We start from the raw sequence: 26,072 nt of genomic DNA on the forward strand, positions 1-26,072 counted from the left end.
TGGAAGCTCCTTGTTTATAAATGGGTACCAAGATCTTACCACATAGTGTTAAAACTTTACCTTGTATTTTAGATCTTAGGGTTTCCATTCTACCTTAGGATCATCTAAAAATAAAATGTTTTCTCACTATACTTTCTGCCAAATAACATAAACATATTATAAAGGACAGGCTATTGATTGAATTACATGCGTAGCAACTGAATTTATCTCTAGAAATTGAAAATATTCATTAATTGATGAGATCAATTATACAACTTGTCAGGATTTTTAAGTATACTATCAACCATATATATATATATATATATATATTTCTTCATCATATTTAGTAATAATAATATAATATAAAATGTTTTCTAAATTTCTTACAGAAGTATATTCTTTCTACTGTATTTTCTTTTGTATGCTAGTGTGATCTTCAAATAATCAGCTCAACTTAGAGAATAAGTATACTAATACCAAAAAAAAGAATAAAATAAATGAAACAAAAAGTTGGACTCAGAGGAATGGCTATAGGATCAATTTTTTAAAATTATTTCTTAAGGACTGTTATAAACTACCTCGTAAGAGATGAACCCAAGGCAACAAGATCCATTCCCTAAAATAGGCAAAACATAGAGATGAGCCCTGCATTTGATCCAATATTTTACCCCCAGGTCTTTGCCAATGACTAAATTGTGGTCTAGCAGCACAGAAGCCAAGCAGAATAGAATAAAAAGTGGGCGCCAAGAGACTGAGCAAGTAAGCAGAGCTTTAAACATTTTTATGAGTAGTAAGGATACAAATTTGGGAACCATAAAGTGTTACACCCCAGAGGTAATTTTCTGGATTATCCAGAAAGAACTACTTTTATGAACTAAAGACCTGTCTTACTTTTCCTTGATGAGAGATAGGATTAAGTTCAATTGCCCAATACTAGTTGTCGCAGACACACTCCAAGCTGGATTCCTGGTGCTCATGTCATTGTATAATCCTCTCCCTTTTAGGGCAGACAGGGCCTCTGACTTGCTTCTAACCAACGGAATATGGCAAAGATGATGGGCTGTCACTCCTATGATTACACTATATTATGTAAAAATTATTTTGACAACACATCCATGCTAGAGAGTCTCTCGCTGGCTTCATTAAGGAAGTGTCATGTTGACTAGAAATTGCAGGTGGCCTTTAAGAGTTGAGTGCAGCCTCTAGGTTTGCTGTGCTCAGGTCCTTCAGGTGCACTGTTCCTCTGTTTTCTGCTCTGCAGATGAAGATGACTCGCAATTCTGTGATGACTGTTGTTTTTCCCTTTATCACTTCTAATTTGTTTTTAGGGGGAAAATATTTTCACACTTAATTTTATTGTAAATATTTTCATGGCTCTTTTGGTTTGCTATTGACTTACTACACACACACACTGTACTCAAACATATAAGACCATAAAATTGTTTCAATAAATTCTAAAAGATAGAGCATATTATATGAACCTGGCATAATTAAGCTATAAATTAGTAACAAAAACTAAGTAGGAAAAATTTATATCTTTGGAAATTAACCTATATACTTCTAAATATCCTGTAAGTCAAAGGAGAAAGCAGAAAGAAAATTAGACATTATTTGGAATTGAATGACAATGAAAATATGACCTAAAAATTTATGGGTTATTGCTATAGCTGTGCTTATGGGAAAATGTGTAGCTTTAAATGCATATACTAACAAAGAGGAAAGGCTAATAATCTGTATGTGTCTAGAGAAAAATTCTAAAAAAGCTGTCGATTAAACCCAAAGAAACAAAATAATGCTACAAGCAGCAATTTATAAAATAGAAACACGTTCAATTGAAAGAAAAAATAATCATTTCTTTGTGGAAAGAGTAAGATAAAACTGATGAGCCCCTGATAAGAACTAATGAGAGAGAGAGAAGGTACAAATTATTAATATCATGAACAAAAAGGGGAACATTATTGTATATTTTATAGTATTTAATTGCCCACAAGAAAATAGCATAACCACATTTTTTGCCAATAAATTTGAAAATGTTGCTGAAATGAACAAATTCTTAGAAAAACACAGCATAGAAAACTTTGAATAGTATATTTGAATAGTTCATATTCTGTTATTGAAATTGAGTCTTGAGTTTAAAAAATTCCCACAGAGTCCTGGCTCAGTGGCTTCAATCATGAACTTTTCCAAATACTTAGGGAAGAAATAACACCAACCTAAGACAAATTCTTCAAGGAGATAGAAAAAACAAAAGGACAATTTTCAACTTTTTAAAAAATAAGGCCAGCGTAAACTTGACACCAGAAGTTAACATCTTCTGTAATGGTTAAAATTTGGATGTTTCCTACTGAAATCAGAAACTAACCAAGGCAGCCTACCATGTTGTCCTTGATCCTCAGTGCTGGCTACCCAGTTATGTAGTTTCAAAATTCATTCACTTTCCTGTATGTATATATACTTCAATTTAAAAAATTTTAAAATTATGGTTCATGTCATTTTCATCTTTGTATTCCCTGTGTCTGGCAAAATTCCTGTCCTTAAGACTGACTTAGTAGACAAATTATGTGGGTGAGAAGAAAAAGTCAAATACCTTGGACCTCCCTCTTATTATTTTTAAGTCATTTTAATTCTTATTAGTAACTGGTGTTATATAGGCTAATAAGGGATAACTTCCCCCAAACTGTTTGGGGGGTACCATGCACCAAATATCTTTGGGAATGTGTCTTTTGCCAATCTTGCTAGCAGAAAGATGTTCGATACTATGAACATCACGGTATGAATATATAAAACATATGAAAATATCATTATAAATTATTTTCTAAAAGCTATATTTTTCCATGTCAAATTGGCTCATAACAACATATCTATTGTTTATAATAATAGTGCATAATAATTTGGTATTCATTTCATCTAAGGCCACTGAATAGGACTTAGATTACCAAACAGATGCAATTTGTCATGATTCTATAGCTTCCCTTTTCTTCTCAAAGTAAACTTACAAAGGCTCTGATAAGGGTGGAGTGGAGAACAAAGGAATATTTTGATTGAATTGATGTTGCCTTAGTTTTACTTCACAAGGCAATTCTATCGCCAAATAATCTATGGGAAAATGTTTTCCAGTTGACTCTATTTGGTGGCAGTTTGAATGGTAATAGAACTTCTATTTCCAGAAAATGATTTTTCTTTTTTTTTGGCAGTGAACCAATTTATCTATATTTCTTACTTGTAATTCCTCAGAAAGTATATAAAGTTCAATGCCTTTTATACTTATAACTCTTTTAATATGGAGCCAACATTTTCACATACTCCAGATCTATTTGTTCTTCAGTGGTTACTGAATATCCATTTTTTTGTTAATTTCTTAATTTTATTTGTTAGTTTGAAACCATTTCTGTGTGTTCTGATAACTCACAAACACACACACAAATCAAGGTCAGAAAGATACTCAGTTCTAGAGAAATGATTGGGATGAATATGTTGAAATAATTATGCCTTAACAGAGGATTTGTTCCACTCAGGGCTATATTTTAATAGGTTGCTGAGAGGCCAGCCTGGTTCCCTAGTAGTTAAGTTCACATGCTCTTCTTCAGTGGCTTGGGGTTCACGGGTTCAGATCCCAGGTGCGACCTACACACCACTCATCAAGACATGCTGTGGCAGCATCCCACATACAAAATAGAGGAAGATTGGTACAGATGTTAGCAGTGACAATCTCCCTCAAGCAAAAAGAAGAAGATTGGCAACAGATGTTAGCTCAGGGCCAATCTTACTCACACACACAAAAATGCTGGTAAAAAAAAATACGTTGCTGAATATTTTGCTAGTAGATGTTAACAATACACTTATCATAACTTATACACCTAGGAACCAGCCATCATTTCTACACTGCTTTTAGATAAACAGCAAAACAAGACGTTGAGGCTGAGGACTGTTTTAAATCTTTATTGTGGTTAGAGGAAATATGCTTCTAACAATAAAAACAAGAAATATTAGGAAATTTTGTTTAAGATACATGTTTATTCAATCATTTTTTTCATTCACTTAATGCTTTCAGTAATAGACATGTTAATGACCTCCATACAAACAGAATAGATGCTATTTTTTCACATCTGTCCCTTTTCAATCTAGATATCAGAACTATTTAATAGAGTAGCATTAGAAGTCACACTTTACTGACAGGAAGCACTACTCAACATGAAAGAATGCAGGAAATTCCTTATATTGACACTGTAGATTTTTATATTGTTATAAGCAGCTATAATAAATTAGACAACTAGAATTATTAAGCAACTGGTACTTCACTAAATTTAAAAATCATAATTACATCCCTGAGAACCTATAATTTAGACACAGAAGAAACTGTCAAATTGCCCATTTTAAGCTTCTAAGTGCCTTTGAAAGAGTTTTACAAAAATAGCAAATATCAACGATCATAAAGGACAGGTAATCCTATATGTGTAGCAGCTAACAAGATATGTACTTAATCTATATTCTGTCACAGCACAAAATTTCTGATGCCTCCCTACTTGTGTCTTCAACCCACAGGTAGTTTTATTTCAAGACTGGTAGGTCTCAGGTTCTTGTGTTCATTCTAATTATCTCAGGATTTGATAAATATACAAGTCATTCTCTGATGTGAAGTAGTCGAGATCTGAGGTGAAAATTTCAGAAATAAACTAATAGATTCTATGGGCTGCATTGTGAGAAACAATGTACTTGTTCAGTTATCATTCTGCCAAATATAACTGGAAATTGATTATTTTGTCACTGCCTATTTGAAAATTACATTTAAGGTTAATTTTTTCAATATTTTAAATTTTACAGAATCATCTCTTTTTTTCTATTAGTCATTCATATAAAATAATGACATTCTTTTTGTCACTAATTTATCTAGGCTCCTTTGCTAAAAGTCATTTGATCACACATGACTGAGTCTATTCCATTGGTTTATATATCTTTTCATGATTGCCATACTCTTTTGATTACTATAGTTTTATAGAAAGTCTGAAATCAGTTAATGTGAGTCTACCAACTTTGGCCGATGGGTTTTTTCCCCGAAGACTTTTGATGTGACTAGGTCCTTTGCACTTCCGTGTAAATTTTAGAATCATCTCAGTTTCTACGTAAAGAAAGCTTGCTAGGATGTGGATTGCATTTTCTCTATAGATCAGTTTCAGGTTTGGGAAAATTGACATCTTAACAACTTGTAAGATTGACTCTTACATGCCATGGACATGGTATATCTCTCCTTTTATTTCAATCTTTTAAAAATTATTTCAGCAGTTTTTTTGTAGTTTTCAATTTACAGCAGTTTTATGCCTTTGTTGTTAACTTTGCTGTTTAAAATAGCCCTCAGTGGTAGTGCCGAAGTGCTGCCTGGTGTTCCTAAGTGCAAGAAGGCTCTAATACACGCTATGGAGAAAAGTGCCTGTTTGATAAGCTTTATTCAAACTTGAGTTACAGTGCTGTAGGCCATGAGTTCAATGTTAATGAATCAACAATACAGATTAAATATAATGTCTATAAATAAAAGCACATGTAAAACAAAGTTAAATATTGATCATTTGATGAAAATGTGTGACCAGAGGTTCACAGGAAACTTATTCTGTACTTGCCCTGGGAACACTGGTTCAGTATCTGCTAATTGTGTTTGCTGTGACTTCATAGAACAACAAGAATCCACTGTATAGTAATATATGAATTTTTTTTTACATTTATTCATTAAAATATTCAACAGATATTTACGGTGAACTTAGCAAGTGCCAGGAATTATTTTGACCACCAAGGATCCAGCAGAGAGAGGAGGATAACACTTGTGAGGTCCTCTTAATTCTTTTAGATGTTGTCTAGTGAAGGCTACTCTAAAAAGGCCTTAATTTTACAATGTAATGATAACACACTCATGTCCTCACTTAATAACAACTTGAAAAAATAACTTCACTAAAAATTAGGATCATTTTTAGACAAGTTAATAAAAAACTAAACTTTCATGATCCATGCATGAAGATCTAGGCAAATGGTAATGTAGTGTTCGTGGTAGTTGTTATAGAATTGTGTTGCTGATACTTCATTACAATAGGAATTGTTTTATATACTCCGATTACCTCTATTTTAAGAACACACGCATAATCAAGATAATAAAAACTTATCTACGATTTTGTAAACTATTTTTTATCGAGATAAATTACTTTTGTCAAATGGCTTCATGGGAACATAGTGCCCTGGTGGTTAGAAACAAACTCATAAATTCTGTATTCAGCCATAATTTACTCTGAATATGACCACATAGCCATTAAATATTTATTAAACTTTAGTTCTATTTTAAAATTAAAGATGTAATTTTATGTTATTCTCTGAGAACGAGGCTGAATAATAGCTCCATTTTCTTTGGCTCAGCTGGAACCATAAGCTTAAGATTTTGTCAACTTTACAAGAAATATGTAAGAAAATAACACCCTTGCAAAACAATTGATTTTCTTAAAAACAATTAATAACTTTTTCACATATTCTATGTCCATATAATAAATGATTACCCTCATTGTGAAGTGTAGTTATGGTAAATTGCTATCTACTCTGAGCACCATCGAAAATAAACCCATAAACTGCTCTCCTGCATTTAAATGACCTGGTTTTCTCGCCCTTTGGAAAGCTAGGTTATATTTCTGTTTCATTGCATTGCATATTAGCTTTCACTAGGATCACTAATCCATGACTTGAACCTGCCCTTTTTTGGTCAATATATGTGTAGATTTTGCATGCTTTTTAAAAATGGGGAAATTTTGCCTGCTGTTTAGAATTATATGTTAAAGCTCTGATATACATCAGACTTAGAATTAACAACATTGCCTTTAGGATAAAGTCCAAATTTCAACGAGACTTCTGAAGCTTTTTATACTTGAAATCTTTCTCACTACTCTCTGGCCTCTTATCTTAGCTCCCTATTTTCTATGATAATCCACCTGCCACAATGAACAATCGAACAATCGTTCGATTACTCTATGTCACAACTGTGATGTCGCCACAGAGTTTTTCTTCTTTTTACATCCATGGCTAGTATATCCTAATATCAGGGAAGATGACACTCTTTGACGTCTTTTCCTTCAAGAGGTAGAATAGTTTTCCTTTTCTGCGCTCTTGTAGCACTCAATATTTTGACCATCACAGCACTTACTTCATTCTATTATATTTGACAACCCATTTATTTTTCTGCTGCTTTAAACTGGTAGTTTTGTGAGGTCAAACACCATTTTTAGTTGTGTGTGTATGTATTTTAACTTGGCACAGAGTCTGATATACAATATATATTTAAAATATATATTATTTTCTTGTTAAATAAAATAGTGAAAAATACTCTAAAGTGTGAATAAAGGGTATCATGTTGCATAATTTAGAACGAGAATTGAGCAATGAGTGGAAGAAAAGATTGGAAGTATGCTTAATGCACATTCCACTCAGTTCAGTTGTCCTGGGTCTAGTGCTGGGTCACCTTTTTCCTTTATCATTTATAATTGTCTTGTGACTTCTAATGAAGATAATTCAGTAAAGTATTAGATTCTCTCATCCTGTGTATTTATAATGGAATACAATTGTGTGCGTGTTGTCATCCTATACCATTATTAAAAGCCCTGAATAAAAATGGATCTAAAGTTCGAAGTTATCTCAAAACCTAGACTTAGGACAGTAATGAGAATTAAATGTGAGCTAAAAATCATGCTGGGGCTTGTTTAGGCTTATTATTGTAAAATGCATTTAAGTGTTTGAAATTAACTACAATAGAGATGCATACAGAAATTACAGATTAATTATAAGAAGGAGTGAAGGTAATTTTAATGTACACTTCATCTATACTGGTGGGAAAATCAAGAGAATTGGAAAGCAACAAAAGGAAAATAGTATATTGTAAATAGGAACATAAAATTTAGGAATAAGACCAAATATAGTAAGTAGATAAATCAATGTGATTGGATTCAATTTATCTTAAAATATAAAGAATAACACAAGTTAAAGGACAATATTAGCTCTATGATTTGTTAATAGGTCACGCAAATGTAAAAGGCACAAAAATTGAAGACAGAGGGATATCTATCAATGAAACACTGCAAAAGTGGTAATGTGAATATCTGATAAATATTACCTTTAAGCCAACATTTATTGGGAAAAAAACGGTATTTTTGTAATAACAATGGATGGAATCTCTGAAGAAGATATACTAGGCAGGAAACAATGAACCAAAAAATGTAAAAACAAAATACAAATAGGAAATAAACTTTGAAATAAGACTGTAAACCAGAATCATAATAAAAAATGTTTGTCAGATTTTAAGAGCTAACAAAAATATACAGATGATATAAATGACTTCAGTAAAATAACCAACATGCTCCAATAATGTGTAACTCATAAAGAGTTTAGAAAATATAATTAAAGGAAAGGCACTAACAGTAAATATAATTGAGACAATCTTGTACTTGTTTTAGAAGACAAGATCTAAACAGAGTATAAGTATTGAAGATATTATAAAATATTTTATAATAGAGAAGAAGATTAAATAGTAGATTATATAAAGGTAAAAACTTTTCTATAGCAAAATATATCATAACTAAAGTTAAAATCACATAGGAAGAATATATCAGAAACTCATAAGACAGACAAAGGATTAATAACTACATATATAAATAGCATCTACTAAGCAAGTAGAGAAAAAGGAAAACAGAATGCCGACAAATATATATATATACATGCATACAGCCCATTATTTATGTAGTTTGGATTCCTAGATAATTACATTAACATAAAACAGTCAAATTCACTCAGAAGCCATTTTTCACTTCTGAGGTTAGCAAGAGCTAAAAGACTGACTTTGAACCTTTGCAGGTTGATGCAGTGTAGAGCTCTCTTCTATAAAAGTAAGAGAAAAGTAAACTCTTAGGCGTTTTAAAAAGAACTTAGGTAGTAATGACGCCACTTGTAAGATTCTATTGCAGATGTACAAGAACAGTTATAATATTTTAATAAAAGTTACTAAATTGAAACTCTAAACATTTCTAATGTTTGTTAAAATGTTATGATTCAATTATGGTACATTAATAACATTACCTATTTATGCAGCTAATTTTTAATGTAATAGATCTGCACAAATAGAATGGTGTCTATGTTAAGAAAAAATGCAGAATAATATGGGCGTAAACTTTTTTGTAAAGAGAAAAGCTTATGAGTTTGTTTATATGCCCAAATATATTACTCTGAGTATGGAAAATCTATGAAATAGTCTGCACTAGTTTAAATATGATGAGTATCTATGGCCACTAAAATTTCCTAGTGGTAGTGTACACCTGTACTTCCACTTTTTTCTTTTATAAACTTCCAAAAGTTGCAGAATTAATAAAATTGTGGTTGATTCTTATCTTTAAAAGGCAAAAATCACCTTTCTTCTCTAAGCACAGATTAATACTCATATATTTTATTAGATACGTGGATGTATTAAAAGATGTGCATAAAAGCTAAAAACTGATTTTTAAAACAGAATATATTTCAACACAAGTAGTTGAAGTTTAATTGCCCAAGATTGGAAGCAGATATTTCTATTGGCACTAGGGGTCACTCTCACAACTACTTTCAACTTGTACCTCAGAAGAAGCATTGAGCATATATAAATGACAGGGCATGGCTTTGTACCAATAAAATTTTCTGTATTTATAAAAACAATATACAGTTCAACAGTATGTTGAACTGTCTTTGGCTCATGGGCGATAGTTTGCTGATCTCTGCCTTAGCCATTGTCTTAATTATTGTAGCTTTAGAGTACATCTTAAAATCAGGTATTGTTTGTATTCCAACTTGATTCTCCTTTATCAAAATTGTTTTAGCTATTTGAGTCCTTTATTTATTCATGTAAAGTTTAGTATAACCACGTCTATACAAAGAATCCAGCTGAGGATATGTTAATCTAAAGATCATTTTGGTTAGAGTTGACGTTTTTACCCAGTGGCCTTCCTATATTTATTTACAGTTAAAAGAAATTTTGGTAGCTTCCTTGTCTTACAGACAATCATGTACTCTGCAAATAGGGATATCCTTATTTCTTCCTCTCCAATTCAAATGCTTTATATTCATTTTTCTTTCCTTATTGTATTTGGTAGAATTTATAGCATGAGATTGGAAAGGAGTGGTGAGAGCAAAACATCCTTGCCTAGCTACCAGTCATAGGGGGAAAGCGTTCAGTCTAAACGTGACATGTGACTTTGCTAGGAGTGGATTGTAAATGTCTCTTATTAGTCTGAGGAAGCCATTCTATGTCTAGTTTGTTGACAGTTTATCATGAATTTGTCTTGAGTGTTATCAGTGTTGGGTATCTTTTTGGCATCTGTTGATATAATCATGTGCTTTTTTTCTTGTTTAGTCTGTTAATATGGTATATTGCATCGATTTTCAAATGTGGAACAAGACTTGCATTCCCAAGATAAACTTCGCTTGTTTGTGGTGCATTATTATTTTTATGTGTTGCTGAATTTTACTTACTAACATATTGGTGAAGATTTTCATACCTTTGTTCATGAAGTATATTGGTCTGAAACTTTATTTTCTCTTTATGTCTTTGTATGACTTTATGGTAGCCTCATAAAATATTTAGGAGAATTCCCTCTTCTAATTTCTGGAAGAGACTGTGTAGAATTTCTTCATTAAATATTTGGTAGAATGCACCAGTAAAATTATGTAGGCATGAAGTTAGATCTCTTTTGGAATATTAATAACTACAAATTCCATTTTTCAATAGATACAGTATTGCTTGATTTATCTATTTCTTCTTGAGTGTGTCTTGGCAATTTTTCTTTTAAGGAATTGGTCAATTTCATCTTAGTTGAATTTATGGGAATAGAGTGATTCATAATATTCTGTTTTTATTTAATTTCTGTATAGTCAGTAGTGATATCCACTTCTTTATCATTATTGATGACTGTGTTTCTTCCTCCTCCTTTTATTACTTGGTCAAACTGGCTGGTAGTTTATCAATGTCAATTATCAATTGAGTTTTTTGAAAATCTGCTAAATTTTCAATGATTTTTCTCTTTTTATTTTCAGTTTTATTGATTTTCCTGTATTATTCCCTTCCTTCTGCTTGGTTTAGGTATAGTATACCCTTCTTTTTCAAGTTTCTTAATCTAAACTTAAATTACTGATTTTTCTTTTGTAATACAAGCTTTTAATGTTATAAGTATCACTAAGCATTAAGTTAGCTGCAATCTACAGATTTTTCTATGTTGTAGTTTTGTGGGGTTTTTTGTTTATAGCTTTTTGCTATTCTTTTCTCCCCCAGCTTTATTGAGATATAATTGACATTGTTGTTTATGTTTAAGGTGTACAATGTGATGATTTGGTATATGTATATACTGCAAAATGATTACCACAATAAGATTAATTAACATATCCATCACTCACAGTTAAATTTTTTTTATAGTAAGAACTTTTAAGATCTACTCTCTAAGTAACTTTCAACTATACAGTACATTATTATTAACTGTAGTCACTAATGCTGTACATTATATCCTCAGAATTTACCTTAAAACTGGAAGTTTATACTCTTTGACCTCTGTGCTCATATCTCCAACCCCCCATCCCATAGCCCTGACAACCACCAAGCTATTCTATTTCTAAAAGTTCTTGTTTTTAGATTTCACATATAAGCGAGATCATATGTTTACCTTTTTGCTGTTTCTTTTCTTTTTTGGTGGGAACATCTTAGCAAATTTCAATTCTACAATACAGTGTTATCAACTATAGTCACCTTGTTATTCAGCAGATCCTCAGACCTTACTCACCTTATAACTGAAAGTTTGTATCCTTTTGCCAACCTCTCTGTTTCCTCTACTCCCCAGCCTCCCACAACCACTTTTATACTTCCTGCTTCTATGAATTCAACTATTTTTTTTGTTTCCACCTATAAGTGATACTATGCAATATTTGTCTTTCTCTGTCTGACATTTCACTTAGCATTATGCCCTCAAGGTCCATCCTTGTCACAAATGGCAGGATTTCCTTCTTTTTATAGCTAAATAATACTCCATTGGATATATATACCACATTTTCTTTATTCATCTGTCAGTAGACATTTGGATTACTTCCATACCTTGGCTATTGTGAATAATGCTGCAATGGACATAGGATACAGATATCTCTTCACGTTAGTGATTTTATTTCTTTCTGATATATACCAAGAAGTAGAATTTGTGGATCATGTTGTAGTTCTATTTTTACTCTTTTGAGGAACCTCCATAATGTGTTACATAGTGGCTGATCCAATTTACATGTCCACCAAGGTTTGCCTTCTCTCCACATCCTTGCCAACACTTATCTCTTGTCTTTTTATGACCATTTTAATGGGTGCGAGTGACATCTCATTGTGGTTTTGATTTGCACTTGTCTGATTAGCGATGTTGAGCACCTTTTCATGTGCCTGATGCCATTTGAATATCTTCTTTGGAAAAATGTCTTTTCAGGTCCTTTGCCATCCTTTAATTGGATTATTTGTTTTTTGGCTATTGAGTTGTATGTGTTCCTTATATTTTGGATATTAATATCTTATCAGATACAGATGGTCCCCAACTTGAGAAGGTTCAACTTAGGATTTTTCAACTTTATGATGGTGCAAAAGTGATATGCATTCAGTAGAAATCATACTTCAAGTTTTGGATTTTGATCTTTTCCCGAGCTAGTGATATGCAGTACGATAATCTCCTGTGATGCTGGCCAGCAGCAGTGAGCCACAGCTCTCGGTCAGCCATGCAATCATGAGGGTAAACAACCCACACACTCATAACCATGCAGTATGCACACAATCTTTATGTTTTTTCATTTTCACTAAAGTACTTAATAAATTACATGAGATATTCAACACTTTATTATAAAAAAAAAAAAGGCTCTCTCTTAGATGATTTTGCCCAACTGTAGGCTCATGTAAGTGTTCTGAGCACATTTAAGGGAGGCTAGACTAAGCTATGATGTTTGGTGGGTGTATTAAATGCATTTGTGATTTACAATATTTTCAACTTACAATGGATTTGTCTGGACTTAACCCCCACAAGTTGAGGGAGATCTTCATATTATTTACAAATATTTCTCCCATTCCATACTTTGCCTGTTCATTTTGTTATCATTTCTTTTGCTGTGCAGAAGCTTTTTAGTTTGATGTAGTCCCCAAAAACCAGTTTTTATTTTAGTTCAGTACAAAATATTTTCCATATCCTCGATATTACATCTTTGACTTGTGGATTATTTCAATGCGTATAGTTTTAGTTTCTAAATAATTTGTGATTTTCCATATTTCTTTGCTATTCATTTTCAGTTACTACCTTTAGAGTCAGAAAACAAACTGCACATTTCAGTTTTCTTTAAAAAATATTTATTTTTTTGCTAAAGAGATGGTCTGTCTTATCGAATGTTCCATGTGCCCTTGAAAAGAATGTGTACTCTAATTGGGGGTGGAGTGTCCTGTAAATGTCACTTAGGTCCAATTCTTTGATTGCATTGTTCAAGGTTTTCATGGTCAACTCTTTTGGAAGTGGGTGGCTAGGTCCTTCTTCCTAGTCTGTCTTAGTCTGGAAGCTCCACTGAAACCTGCCCACTGTGGGTGACCCTGCTGGTATCTGAAATACCAGTGGCATAGCTTTCAGCATCACAGCAACACGCAGCCACCACAACATGACAACTGACGGGTAGTGTGGTTCCCTGACCAGGAAACGAACCCGGGCTGTGGTGGTGAGAGCAAAGAATCTTAACCACTAGACCACCAGGGCTGGCTATAAGTTCATGTAAATAAGAGCAAACAAGTGTGATATAAGACACTATGAAAAGTGATTTGAAAGAAGTGTAACATATGTGAAATGGAGAAACTATGGTAAAGTTGTTTCTCTTGATCACTGTAAACAGGTTCTTTATGTAAGGTACAAATAATTTGTTACTATTTTGACTAACTAGCTAGGTAAGTAAATATAAAATGAAATAATGTGGATAAATCCTCTGAAGAACTCCTTTCACGGAAATTCTAATCCCTACGGAGCTTTTGAGCCCTTGTGGACACAGACATCTGCCGAAGTTAGGGTAAAATTTGGGGTTTGGTTTTGTTTTTCCGGTTTTCTTACTTTCCCAGAAAGCTCATGATTTGAATGGGTGATTTTAGTACTGTCCTATTCTCTGCATTTCTCATTTATCTTTCTAATTAGTAAGTATTTCCACCAAAACCTAGTTTTACCAAGTAACCTGGAGTGACCCCCTCTGAATGACGCTATCTGCCACTTGGAGACCTCTGTACTTTTCTGATCCCACGGCAAGCCCACATGGTAACTGTGGTTCAAGTAAGTGTGGGGTGGGGAGCAGGAAGATCTTCCATGTCCTCAGTCACGTGTCACAGTAGAAATAAGAAAAATAGGGACCATGATGGGAAAGTGATAAGACCTGCTGATTACAGTGACAGAAGCATGTTAAGCATAAGATAAAAGATGATACTTTAATATTTGATGAGGTGTAATGGATCTTTGCATTATATATCTAGGAAATGTGGAACATTAGTCAACTACTCCTCATTAGATAGTAACAGATAATGTAAATTGTACATAATAGAAAGATGATGTGAAAATATCTTTCGTATTATGCATTGATTTTTCTTAATGGAAAATCCTCACATAAAAATTCTAAACTCAGTTCTCTCATTTACATCCTGTTCTGAGAAGATCACAAAACTATACTTTTTAAAAATATACAGAATATATATATATTTTTCTAAAATGTTAACATTTGCATAGCTAACTTAATCCTGGATCTATACTATGCATGTATGTAAGCCATAGTCTTGCTCTGTATTTATAAAAGAGCTGTTTTAGCTCCATTGGCTTATATATGGTTTGTATGTATCACTGCTGAATGCTCAAACATACTGCCTTTTAAGCATATTTATTTTTGCCTTCAAAAGGCAAATATACTCCCTGAGGTCTACGCTGGGAGCTTGGGAGCTGACCCATCATTTGATGTACACTGTAGTTTCCAGTGCACCCATAGAAACAATTTAGAACCCAATTCCCTGGAGCCCCAGTGCTGTGAAACAAATGTGTGACCTCCTCTTTGTCTCTGAACAATGTCAAGATGTCTTTCCATAGAGAAATGCCAGGGTGAGTGCATCTACTATGCTTTGCCAAAGGTGACATTTTTGGGAGAAATAAAACATGCTGTGCGGGCATGTTTGGCTTCACATTTAAACTAAGTTTAGAATGAGAGCAACCTGTTAGTTCCAGCAAAAATATTTTCCCAGGAATCATGATAGATGGGCAATCTCTTTCTAACCCTGCTCTTTTATGACCTGTACCTTACTTGTTAATTCCCTTGGAACATATGTTTTCCATGAATCACAGAGAACAACCTTAAATAGTGTATAGCTTGGTGATATGCATTGTTGTTTATATAAAGTTAGCTGCTAAAACCACATTTTTGAAAAGAGAAATAAACTGGTGGACAAAGATAGAATGCTATAGGAATATAATGCAACAGGTCATAAATGAAATAAAAAGAGTATTCTAAGTTGTCATCCTCTAAAAGCATTTAGTAAGTGTACTTAGTAAGAATATAAGGCATAGTGATATTCCTGAGATGAGGAAATATCCAGAGTGGGGTTGTGAAGGAGCAGGAGAGGAGAGCAGAGACGTAGATGGTAGAAATCTAGAGACAGATGACAATAGTGAGCAGCAGTTCAGCAAGTCTTAGCATATATGACTAGGTAAGTAGTTAAATAAATGACACTGAAGAGATGGTTTCTTCTTCTCCTCCAGCATAGACACATATGGTCTGGGTAATGGTTTTTTAGTAGTAATATGATGACTGTAAATAAACTAAAAATAAATATTAAAGATAAGATTATTCATAAATAAATCCTTGAATTAGCAAAACTAAGCTTAATAGTATGGCAGGAGACAATCACCTGATTGTATAGGGGCTCCCAGGTCTGCTCTGGCAAACCTACATTGTCTCCATTCTGGTAGCCACCTCTGCTCACTGCTCAGCCAGTGAAGGCAAGGATGAGGCATTTGAATCCTGAATCCCTAAAGGCACCTGAATCACTAAACTAAATATTTTAAAACTGATCAGGGTTAATATTTGAATAAATGACTTTCTATGTAAAGTGCAGTTAGACTAGTTGATCCTAATACACCCTTCCCGAAGGTTTTACCGAAATATTTATGAGCATCTGAGGAAGGAAGGGAAGAAGGGGAACTCGCGCACCATAGAGCACGAAGACCGAGAGGCCGCCCACTGTCCTTTCCTGAGAGCAGTATCTACCAGCCATGAAGTACCTGGGGCTACTTTGAGAACACTGCCTATGACCTAATTATCTAACTATGTTTTGACTTATGAAATAGAACTGATCTGCCTATTTGAAATACCATAGAAAGATAGTGACTTTCTATCCTCCCAGCCACTGAGTATCCTACTAACTTGTCAGAAGACCAGACTGAGGAAGAGGAAGTTATCATCCCAGCACAACCAAGGCTCACTGGAGGAGTGGCACTGGGGAGTACCGTCTGCAGCTCCACTGTGCCATGAGGAGGAGATTAGCCCAGGTCTGGCCCCGGGTGGCCTCTGATCGAAGCCAAGGGCAGATGCCAATGTTGCGTAATTCCCTCTTTGTTAAGGATGAGAAAAGTGATGAAACCCATCATCCTGGGGCTTGAAAGAATATATTGCAGAGCAAATTGGAGGGAGTAGAATCTGTGAGACTCAGAGGGAAACACATTTCTCTAAATGATTTCCTATGGAGCCCATAGAACATTTTAGAAAACAATTTGACATTCTTGATAGTATACTGGAGACAGCATGCCCTCAAATTGAGAAGAACAGAAAGCCAGACTGTGGCAAAAATACAGATATGAAACAAACAAAAAAAAATGAGTGACTAAAGCAATGTTAATATTATGGTAGCAGAATTGAAGAGCTTAACTGGTGGGAATCCTGGGGCCAGTGACACTATTCCTCGGGATTTCTCTGGGAATTGGATGGTGGGAGTTCACTTGAAAAACAGGGCTTTCCCTTACTGCTTAGATTTAGTTTTGATCACAATGTTTAATTTAAATTTAAAATAACTTTAAAAAGTCTTCTAGACCATAATAGTTATGTTGTTTAGTACAGCATTCCCAATTCCTAGCACCATGCCTGGGTACTGTAGGACTCCTATCAGTCTGTGTTGAATTAATCGGTGGGTGATGACTTTACACTCATTGCAGTGGGACTGGTCAGCCTGGGTCTACTTCTAATCCCAATACTTATTAGCTATGTGCCCTTGGTCAAATGACCTCTTTGTGCGTCAGTGTTCTGGTTTGTAAACAGGGATTATAACACTATCTTTTAAGTATGTTATGAGATTTTTACAGGGACAAGGCATTTGAGGTGTTTATCCTAATGTCTAGCTTGGAGACCGCAGAATAAATGTGAGCAATTGTCATTATATTAAAACAACAACAAAAGAACACCAGGTGTAAAAATAATTGGATGTTCCATTCAAAATAATAAAAGCAGTCTCACCTCCCTAGACAGGCTCTGGTAAGATATTTAATTAAATAGATTTAGAAAATTAAAGCAACAATAAAAAATGGCAAGTTTCCAGTAAAGATAGAATGATTTGGGAGAGCAGTTCAAACTTTTCCTCTGTGAGTTTAAGCGCCGGGAGTAAAAAGATCAATGAATTCAAGGTTCAGGGGAAATGGTTCTGACCCAAGTATTTAATTCCTAGGAAAATGGGCAGCCACAGGTGAAAGTGAGAGGAAGATGTTCTATGATATGCAACATAATAAGAAAAATTATCCAATACTTGCAAATAGGCAAAATGCTTGCCGTGTGACTTTTCGGTAGATTGCAGAACATAGTGTAGTGGGCCCTCCTGGAATTACCCGAATATATAAGGGATTATATAAGGGTGTATATTTAACTTATTAGATTCTTTTACAACTGTGCAGGAGTAGATATCAACTTGTAGAAAACTGATAGCAAAGTGAGAGATTCCTGTCCACACCAATGTAAATAATTTTGTCCAGTCAGGAAACCAAATCTCTGACTCAAAGTCTCCTTTGAACTGATTTTAATATCTTCTTGGTTCTCTTATTAAATAAGCTATGGCATGTATTCCCTCATCAATTAATCTTTGATCATATATTTATTTTATATTTTTAATGCTCACATTTCAAATTTTTTGAAAGTATACTTTATCAAAGCAATCAGAAAATATTTTGGATCATCAACTTCTTGCAAATAGCAAATCTGCACAATCTCATAATTTGTTATTGCCTTTAGAATTTTATCGTAAGCATGATTTTTATCATATACATGAGTCACACGGCTTTTTGTGACCTGGTCTCTGCTTAAGTCACCATTTCTTACTACTCTCTTCCTTCCTTCCTTCCAACATCTCAGATATGTTGATCAGGCAATACTTTCTCTCACCTTCCACCTCTGTGTATTTTCACATGCCATGTCCTCTCCCAGACATCACCATCCATCTTCTCTATGATGCACACAAAGATATACCCTTCTTCTCCTGAATAACTCATACTCATCCTTCAAGTCTTAGCTGCTGCTTCTCTGGGAGCCTTTCCTCATTCCGCAGTTCCTGGTTTGGTTCTGAGTTTGTGTATCCCTGTAGGTTAGCCTTAGTCATCTGTCTTCATAGCATTCTTCATGCTGTATTATATCTCTGTGCTCCTCCCCCGTCGTCTGTATAAGCTTCCTGAGAAATAGCAACTATTAATGGTTTTATTCATTATGGCATCCCTAGGTTTGTTTCTCTTGTTGCCTAACAAATTCCCACAAATTTAGCAGCTTAAAGAAACACATTTATTACCTCAAGGTTTCAGTGGGTCAAGTGTCTGAGAAAAGCTTAAGCAGGCCCTCTACTTCAACGTCTCTCACAAGGTTGCAGTTAAGGTGTAAGTTAGAGCTGGAGGCTCGTTAAAGGCTAAAATGGAGAAGGATTAGCTTTCCAGCTCTCATAATTCTTGGCTGAATTCAGTTCCTCACTCTCTATTGCCCAGAGGCTGCCCTCAGATAACTGCCATGTGAGCCTCTCCAAGATGGCTGCTTGCTTCATCAAAGTGTGCAAACTGGAGAAACGATGACAGAGTTTGTTAACAAGATGAAAGTTACAATCTTATGTAATGTAATCAAGGAAGTGATTTCTCTACCTTTGCCATTTCGTTGATTAAAACCAAGTCATAGGTCTGTCCACACTCAAGGGAGAAATTATACAAGGTGAGGATCACTGAGGCCATCTTAGAGTTCACCCACCATAGTAGGGCCTGGCACTGTGCTAGCACATAGTAGGTACTGAAATAATAGCTGCAAAATGAGTGATTTATTCAGTGAACAGATGATATATGTGGAAACTACCTTATAGATATATGCAGAAAATCACTTCCTTTGAGCATAAGATAATAGCTAAATTTGTTTCACTATATTTTTTCCTCTGACTACTTTCCTTTACTTTCTTACTCTTCATTGTTTATTAGTTTTCAAAATATTTTTATAAGACATGGTCAGTTGAGCTAAAAAGTAGGGACATAAGAAAAACACAAAACAATTAAGTTAGCAAAACTACTTTAAATAATTTTAAAATACACATTCATCTTGTGTTTTTTCTAATATTTTGAATTCACGTCACAAAAATAAAATGTATTCAGAGCGATGTAAGCATTGCCACAGCTGTGTATAGAATCATCTATTTAAATGATTTCATCGTAGATTTTCCTCAGCCTCTTGAATTATGACTCTAATGGTACACACTAAAAATACTTCATCTAGTGAAATTGACTTCATTGAATTTTATAACAGGAAACAATTTTGACTTCCGATGAAAAAATAAATAAGATAATATCATCCTTGCAAATTTTGTCTAAACAGTAAGTCAGAACTAGGGAGTAATTCTATAATAAAAGAGAACGTTATTAAATTCTGTTTCCCTCTCTATTTTTCCTATCAAACATCTGAACATTTCTTTCCTCTGTGATTTTGGACTTTTCTGAAGTAATAGATGAAGGGCCAAATTAATCTGAAGAAGTCGTTATATAAATACACTTAACGATCTTTGCCGTACCTAATATTATAGGACAATATTCCTGAAGCAGGCAGCCACTGTTTCCAAGGATAAATAAACTCTTTTCAAAAGTGTATTGTATGTGAGTTAATGTCTGTAAAGGTTAAAAACATCAAATTCTGAAATATCATGACCTGACATTAATGACCCAATAATAGGTTGACATTTGCAATTCTTTTTTGGGGGTAATAGCCCACCATATGCAAAGATCAGCTTGTGCATTTAGCTGCTTATCTCAAAGGAAAAAATATGAGTAATAATAGTACAAGGGAGGTTAATAACAGGTACAAGCCTAGCACGGCTTTTATCAGTCCGTTTAGAAAATGAACTGAGAATTGCTGTCAACTTGATTGGGAAGGGGAAAGGAAGAATGGATCCATATGGGAGGCATCACTCAGCTTCCAGTGTGTGCGCATGAAGGTTGTTTGCAAGGTTACCGGGCTGATGCAACATAAAGCTGAAATTTGCATGTCAAAGCTTTGTTCCTTTTGTAACATACTGCCACACAAATCATTGGCCCTGGGGTTTAAATTTCACAGATGTCTAAGCTCATTTAAAAATTAAAGTGCAATAATTTGTGATCCACAGTGCACCTAATCATTCTAATTTTTCAGAATGTTTTGTTTCACCATTATGCTTTGTTCTTACCATCTAAAATTCTAATTTTTCATAGACTTTCCCTTTGAAAGATAACGTATTCTTTGACAAGAAAATTCTTCTTTGGGGCCCTTGTATTATTACTGCAGTTAAAAGATTAAACAAATCAATATTTAAAATCACAACCAAAAATAACTCAGCATTAAGCTGAATGTTGCATTTTCCTGGGCTTCTGGAAAAATAAAAATGTGAATCATGGGTGCTAGTTCTCTGTCCTTGTTACTTAATATTTCAACTTCTTTCCACGTTTCAGAACACATTGCAAGGAGCGTTTGCACTGTATTTTGCTCTATGAATTATTTGATCAGAATTATTGGCTTTACATTACTAGAAAATATCCTCAGATGCAATGATCCAATACACTTATAGTGACTCACTGTAGATTATATGTATTAACACTGCCGTAAATTAACATCTCTTCTCAGCAGAATTCAAAGCATTACATGAGAAAATTTTAGTATAAAGTTCACAGAAAATAATTATAAATGATGAAGCAAGTAGAATTTTACTCATCCAGACTAAATATATATTTGCAGTATTCCTTTAGCACACTGAAAATATGGAGAGTAAACATTATGTTTAGTCACTTTGAATTTTCACTTTATGTTAAATCTATGGGAAATGCTAAAGCAACATTCTGATGCTGACAACATTGCGATTAGCCTCAATTATACCTGGTTGATTCAAGGTTTCAACTTTTGCCTGAAACTTTTTGTTTCAACCTTTTTCCTTACTATTACCATTAAAATAAGATAGAAACAATTTCACAATCCTGTTTGATGTTTTTCACAGCTCTATAGATTTTTTTCAAGAGAGTAGTGAATGGACATGCACCATGGGTCTGGAAACACTTAACAGCTTGAGTGTCCTCGGGCAATGGAGAGGAAGGCAAAGTCAATGATTGCACTGAGATTTCAAGGCAGGAAATAAAGAAAGGAATTTTAAACAATGTCACAGGCCAAATCAATCATTTGCTATATATTTTAAAGTAATAATATATAGAGTGAGATTATTTTAAAAGTTGTATTTCTATTTGTTGCATAATTATAGCTATGGATTATGTTCAAGGATGGTCAAAGATTAGAAAGGCATATGGTCATTGAAAGGGCAAGATTATACGTCACTTATTATTTTGCCCAAATGCTGAAAACATCTCTCCAAATTCCAGAACACATGTAAATTAAAGATTCATTCTCTCCTGTTGATGATGAGATGCTCAACAGAACACTCTGAGAATACATTAAAATTCAATGCTAACATTTTTTTCCCTGTTTCTTTTTGCAGTTGATGGTAGCTATTGTAAAATTAAGTGGTCAAGAATTTTTATACCCAAATTATCTGAGGTTCAAAATTTTGATCACAAAAATGGCATTGCAGATATGTCCTCTATTTCTCTATAGTATGTGAAGTATTAATTCAATCAATAGGTAGTCCATGAACATCTGTTACATCAAATATAGGGACAGATGGAGAATAGGAGCTGACGCCTGACTTGATGGTATTTAGACACTAGAAAAATCATCACATATTCTTATTTTAGTATGGCCTCTAAATACTGTTTGATTAAAACTAATAGCATGTGGTGTAAAGAGATGGATGCCAAATAAAACTGATACATTTTTATTTGAGAAAGACACTGGAATTTCAGGATCCATCTATCTGGAGTTAGCCAAAGATGTTAGTGCTCTCAAAAAAATCAACAAATATTACACTTTTGATTTTTAAAATAACCAGTATTACTTTTCTGTATATTGAGATTTTCTGTATAGAGAATCATGTCATCTACAAATAGATATGTTTTTACTTCTTTTCCAATTTGGCTGCCTTTTATTTCTTTTTCTTGTCTAATTATTCTAGATAGGACTTCTAGTACAATACTGAGTATCGATGCTGAAAGTAGACATCTTTGTCTTGTTCCTGATCTTAGAAGCAAAGCTTTCAGTCCTTCACCATTGTATATACTATGTGTTTTTAGTATGTAAGGATGTTGAATTTTGTCATTTGCCTTTTCTGTATCTTTTGAGATGATCATATATTTTTTCTTTGTTCTATAAATATGATGTGTTACATTGATTTTCTTATATTCAAACATTCTTGCACTCCTAGGATAAGTGCCACTTGGTCGTATTGTATACATAATCAATTTAACGTGCTGTTGAATTTGGTTCTCTAGTATTTTGTTGAGTATTTTTATGTCTTTATTCATAAAGAACATTGGCCTGTAGTTTTTTTGTAGTATCTTTGTCTGACTTTGGTATCGGTGTAATTCTGGCCTTATACAACGTCTTTAGGAAGCATCTCTTCTCTATTTTTTTGGATGAATTTGAGCAGGATTTGTTTTAATTATTTAAAAGTTTAGTAGAATTCACCAGTGAAAGTCATCTAGTCCTGGGCTTTTTTGTTGGTAGATGTTTGATTATTGATTCAACCTCTTTATTCACTTTAAGTCTACTGAGATTGTCTGTTTTCCATGAGATGGAATTGGTGATTCGTATGTTTGTAAGAATTTACTCATTTTGTCTAGATTATCTAATTTGTTGTCAATACAGTTGTTCATAGCATTCTTTTATAACCCCTGTAATTTTTGTAAGTTTGGTAGTAATGTTCCCACTTTTATTTCTGATTTTAGTTAGTTACGATTTTTCTCCTTTTTTCTTAGTCTAGCTAAAGGTTTCTCAATTTTATTGATCTTTTCAAAGAACTAACATTGGTTTTGTATATATTCCTCTGTTTTTCTATTCTCTATTTAACTCTTTTTAAATATTATTTCCTTCCTTATGCTCCCTGTGGGTTTACTTTGCTTTTTTCCTAGCTCCTTAAGGTGTTAAGTTAGGTTGTAGATTTGAGGTCTGTCGTCATTTTTTATGATTATGCATTTATGTGTGTAAATTTCTCTTTGAGTACTGCTTTTGTGGCATCATGTAAATTTTGCTATGCTATGTTTCTGTTTTCATTAATCTCAAAGTATTTTCTAATTTTCCTAGTTGTTTCTTCTTTAACCTTGTTATGGGCTGAATTGCGTTCCCCCAAAATTCGTATGCTGAATCCTAAACCCTTAACCTTAGAAAGTTACCGTATTTGGAGACGGGGCCTTTAAAAGAGGTAATTAACGTAAAATGAGGTTATTTGGGTGGTGTCTAATCCAATATGACTGGTGTCTTATAAGAGGAGATTTAATTAAATTTCTGATGTTTAACCCAGTTTATGGTACTTAGTTATAGTATCCTTAACAACTTAATACAGATTCATTTTCTGTTTAAGAGTGTGTTGTTTAATTTCCATGTATTTGTGAATTTTTCAGTTTTCTTTCAGTTATTGCTTCAGTTCATTATGGTCAGAGAAGATACTTTGTATAATTTCGATCTTACTTAAATTTGAGAATTGTTTTATGCCTAACATGTGGTCTATTCTGGAGAAGGGCCATGTATGCTTGAGAAGACTGTGTATTCTGTTGTGTAGAGTGCTCCACATGTCAGGTCTAGTTTGTTTACAGTATTTTTCAAGTCCTTTATTTCCTTACTGCCTCTCTGTCTAGTTGTTCCATCTATTACTGAAAGTAGGGTAGTGAAGTCTCCAATTTTTGTGGAACTTTCTGTCTTCTTTCAGTTTTGTCAATGTGCATCTCATCTATATTGAGGCTCTGCTGTTTACTGTGTATGTGTTTTATCTTCTTGATGACTTAGTACTTTGAATAAAACATCCCACTGCCTTCTGCTTTCGATAAATTCTGGTGAGAAATTGTCTGTTCATATTATTCAAGGTCCCTTGTATGTGGTAAGCCACTTCTTTCTTGGTACTTTCAGGATTTTCTCTTTGTATTTGGCTGTTAACTGTTAGATTATAATGTGTGTCACTGTGGATCTCTTTGAGTTTATCCTGCATACATCATATTGAGCTTCTTTGATGTACTGCTTCAAGTCTTTTATAATATTTGGGAAATTTCCAGCTATTATTTCTTCAAGTATAATTTATTTTTTTTAAATAACATAGAAATGAAGGTCACAATGGTATGAATTAGCGCTATGAAAGCATTTTATTTCTTTACTACATATGCCAAAAGATGTTTATTAATAATAATAACTCTAATATTGACTAACAATAACTTTTTACTATATTCCAGAAACTATGTTAATTGCCTTTCATAGATCATCTGGAAAAAAATCATAGTAAATCTATAGGGATTAGTATGCTTAATCATTAGCTTTTCTCGTTATAAATTTTATCAACAATAACAAGGTAGATATGGAAAGCATCCTGCTCCTCTCTTTTCTCACAGTACTGCTAGAAGAAAAAGAAACAGTAAAATATACTCTTGTGGAGGGGCTGGCCCCGTGGCCGAGTGGTTAAGTTCGCGCGCTCCGCTGCAGGCGGCCCAGTGTTTCGTTGGTTCGAATCCTGGGCGCGGACATGGCACTGCTCATCAAGCCACGCTGAGGCGGCGTCCCACATGCCACAACTAGAAGGACCCACAACAAGAAATATACAACTATGTACTGGGGGGCTTTGGGGAGAAAAAGGAAAAAATAAAATCTTTAAAAAAAAAAAATATATACTCTTGTGGATACCTTTTTCAGTAAGTTCATGTGCTGCCTAAAGATTCTCTAAAAGACTTTTCAAAGCTACCAATTCTTTTGAATTTTATTACCTTGAGCCTTACGTTTCTTCTGAATTGTTGCAGGAGAAATTCAGCAGGAACTGGAAGCTAGACTGAAAGTACCCACATATACCCTTGTACACATACATTCTATGATATAGGATCATATTAAATGCTTCTTAAAGTGGCAGTTAGAGGATATGTGTCTAATAATACCATGAAATGTGAAGGGTCATACAATTTTAACTTTGAAGTGTTTAATTCATTTGTATGAAACTTTCATAAAGTCAAGTCTACAAGTATGCAGTAATTGGAAGTTGATTGTGCAACTATGTTTGCCATTGCTATAGAAATGTAGTCAATAGACTCTTGGTAAGCAATCTAAGTCTCTATTGTAACCTAATTTTTATGAGGAAATCAATTTGACTTACATTATTTTCATTTACAGCGCTTTTCCATAAATATAAATCATAATTAATGTGCGAGGTCCTTTTATTTTGCATAATTGCTAATTAAAACAAATTTTAGCTAATTTTTTGAATACAGACTCAAACTGTGAATCTGAAATTAGAAATCTCTGAAATTCCGTTATAGAATTTCACATGATTTTGTTTTCCAGTGTTTTAAGTTAAGAAATTATAGAGTGTTTTCAATAAAAATATGTTTGAAATATGAAGTAACGTATATTGCTCCAACTCTTAAAATGCCCTGCAGTAAATTTTTCTTTGT

At 33.7% G+C, this 26,072-nt stretch overlaps 1 protein-coding gene across 3 annotated transcripts in view; it reads left to right on the top strand.

Moving 5' to 3' along the window:
• GPC5 (glypican 5) overlaps window positions 1-26,072 on the top strand; it is a 1,278,940-nt gene that overhangs the window by 755,217 nt on the left and 497,651 nt on the right. The window lies entirely within an intron of this gene.

This window comes from Equus asinus, chromosome 11, assembly GCF_041296235.1.
Source record: "Equus asinus isolate D_3611 breed Donkey chromosome 11, EquAss-T2T_v2, whole genome shotgun sequence".
In the NCBI taxonomy this organism is placed as follows: Eukaryota; Metazoa; Chordata; class Mammalia; order Perissodactyla; family Equidae; genus Equus; species Equus asinus.